Source organism: Nycticebus coucang, chromosome 21 (assembly GCF_027406575.1).
Source record: "Nycticebus coucang isolate mNycCou1 chromosome 21, mNycCou1.pri, whole genome shotgun sequence".
NCBI lineage: Eukaryota > Metazoa > Chordata > Mammalia > Primates > Lorisidae > Nycticebus > Nycticebus coucang.
This window is the reverse complement of record NC_069800.1, coordinates 10,628,106-10,631,306: the sequence shown is the minus strand read 5'-3', so window position 1 is coordinate 10,631,306 and position 3,201 is coordinate 10,628,106. Positions and strand designations below refer to the sequence as shown.

The following is a 3,201-nucleotide window of genomic DNA, read 5'->3' as shown; positions in this document are numbered from 1 at the left end:
ATAACTGCTTATTTTCTTTTTTATTTAGGAGGCACATGGAACGGAAATATTTAGCTGTCCAATTTTATTCAACTACCTCACCAAAAAAATAAAAAAATCACACATGACAATCCCAACACTCTGCAAAATTTGGAGGGTTGAGATAGTAGACGCTATTTGTTATCTTTAGTACATTCAAATATTAAGCCTGATATTATTGGCTTTATCTCTTTACAGTAATCTAGTTAGGGCCTCCCCTCTGATTTTGCTAGACTGGGTTCCAGAAGAATAAAGTGTGAAAACTGTTTTCTGTTGGCATTATACAAATTTTTGCTAGTTGCATAGACTAAAGATAGTTTGTTTGCTAAATGGAACTGAATTAAAACTTGACCCAGTGGCACTACTCAGTCCAAATTCTGACCAAAGAAAATTATACAACAATATTTATAGGCTAATTTTTAAGAGATGGTTGACATTAATACTGTACATATTTTACATGTCAAATACATAGTTCAAGATTTTATAAAAATAAGTTCATGCATTATTACTTCTAAGAATATCATGTACAAGATAACCCCTCCCCCCAGTACTTGTGACACCATTTCAGGTGGAAGAAATCTATATACAAAAACAATCCAGTTTCTCTGCTGTGTTAAACATATAATTTAAAGAAATTTCAGAGATTATTGACAGAAAAATCTTAGTCCATTAAATATAGAAAGTGTCAATTTATAGGACTGGAAATATTTCCTTTTTAGAAAACACCCAGAATATATAATCTCTGTACAAGAAAAATATAAAAATTCTGGATGATTATGTTTGATCACACTACATAATTTAGAATGAAATGTCATTGGTTGAAAGTTTTTCTATTTTACTCATTTCTTGGACAGCATTCATTTGGGAACAATTTTTATTTAGCTCAGTTGCATTTATGGCACAAGATCTCATTTTCAAAATGGCACCAATTTTCCTTAGGTGTAACAGCACTGTATTTTTAGCAGCAATTTTATTTTGAAAGATTAACAATTGATAGAACAAATGTTTTAATTATACTTATTTACTTTATAGTCACTAGTGATAATTATTTACAAAAGGCTAAAGGCTACAAAATGATCCTTCACTCTCCCCCACTTCACCTCTTTGTCAAGGGTTTTTCCTCCCACTTCACCCTGACCTGGATGGGGAAGTGCAGAAATTTCAGACAAGGTACCTATGTGTTTTAGATGGGATTCTTGATTTTTAGGTGAGTATAAAGACAGGTATAAGACAAAGTAATTCCCAGATCAGGTTATGTTCCAATGCCCCCAAATTAGCTCTGTGATAAATAGTACCGATTGACAACCTAAGAGAGATGAGACAATCAAAGATGTCCTAACAATCTTAAGTCTGTAACAGCTGAACAGCAAGAAGGTCATTTCGCCTAACTGTGTAGCAGTCATGACTGACTGGCATGTAAGGTTAGATTCTACTCCTGTGGTTACTGGTAAATATAAAAGTGTAACTGAAGAGGTGTCACACTAGATTTAAAAAACTGCAAATATGTTGTAAGAGCAATTTACATTGAGGGAAATATAGTTCTGAGTTATTCTGTGTTGAGATAGTATAGTTAATGGGACCTAGGAACTTAGCATGATAAATCAAATTTTATGAATGTAATTTTCATGGTAAAGTGTATTTTACTACATGCATTTTACTAATATTTCCCCCAAATTTACCAACTCTATTGAGTTAAGGGCAGTAGCCATTGTCAAATATAGTGACATAATACTACTTCTGAAAATTCAGACAAACGAGTTAATGAATCCCTTGAAAAAAGCAAATTAAATCTTTTGTCAAAATAGTTATTGGATCATACATAAAGAGCCTGAATCTGCAATTTATAAATTAAAATTGTGAACCTATAAATCAATTTTGGGGATGGATAGATTCCTTTAATATCAAGAGTATTTTTCATGAATTCCCACCACAGAAGGATTTATTGAGTATGTTAATGCTGTGAATGAGAAAATTTGGGGAGAAAACAAACCCTAAAATAATTTGATACAACAAAATAAGCCATCCTGATGTTAAATGGACAAAAAATTATCAAAATGCTGTGAACAAAACCAAAATAACATGGGGGGTGGGGCACAGTTAAGGCATCTAAAAGAAATTCCACATGGCTTGGGCTTATTAAAATATTTTACACTACTTTTTTTTTTTAAAAGAAGATTTGAAAGCATCTGAAAAACATGCGAATTGTTTGAAAACCTTGCATGGCAAATTCAGACAGTTTGCAAGCATCATTCAGATGTTCACCAAAGAATACAAAGAAGCCTCCCCTCATGACACTGCCCACGGAGGGAGAGGTCTTCCCAATTCTTTCTATCTTATACTAGATGGCAACCCAGAGGTCTGTGCAGCGGTTACAAACAGGGCATTGTTATCTGGAAAAGAAAGGACCATGGAATTCCCATTGGTTGGGGAACAACCCAGCTTTAGCTTTTCCAGATACTCCGCATGTACAGGTTTATGACACTGGAGAACTTTGATTGCATCTTCTACTTTGAACCACTCTCTCTTCCTTCCAATATTAACAGAATCTTCCCAATCTTCTAATATTTCAGTGACTGTAAGAACATAAACGTATGTTCTGTGCTTTCGGTCTTGGTTCTCAAATATGCCCAGGAGTCTGCCTAATTTTCCTTTAACTCCAGCCTCCTCATAAACTTCCCTCACGGCAGCACCGCCGGGCTCCTCCTCGGGCTCCATTCCTCCTCCTGGGACAATCCACTGGTCTGGATACCGACTGCTGCTCACTAACAGCACCTCATCCTCCTGCTCGCTCCGAAGCACAGGCACGCTGCCCGCTTCTTGAAGCCCTCGCGGTCATAGGTCCGCGTCTGGTTGGGCTTGAACTTCATCCTAGAGGCGGGCTCTTGCTGCTCCGACCGCCGCCGCCACCCCGCCGAGGAGTGGGGCGAGGGGAAGTCTCGGCGCTGAGGCGCCAAGCGCGCTGGTCTGCGAGGCAGCGGCGTGGGGGACGCAGCGAGGCCGGTCGGTCAGTCAGTCCCGGAAACAGCGGCTGCTCGGACGCGGTGCGGGACGCGAGCGTCGGTCACTGGAGCCGGGGAACTGAGATGGAAATGCCGCCTCTGCCCGGGCGCCCGCCGTTCTCCATGGAGTCCGCCTCACGCTAGACTCCGCTCCCTGCGGCCGCTGCCGCCAGGGAAAGAGCGA

At 39.4% G+C, this 3,201-nt stretch overlaps 1 pseudogene; it reads right to left on the bottom strand.

The window, feature by feature from the left end:
• Window positions 1-591: 591 nt before the first annotated feature.
• LOC128573710 (diphosphoinositol polyphosphate phosphohydrolase 2-like) lies at window positions 592-2,902 on the bottom strand (annotated as a pseudogene).
• Between the last annotated feature and the right edge of the window lie 299 nt (window positions 2,903-3,201).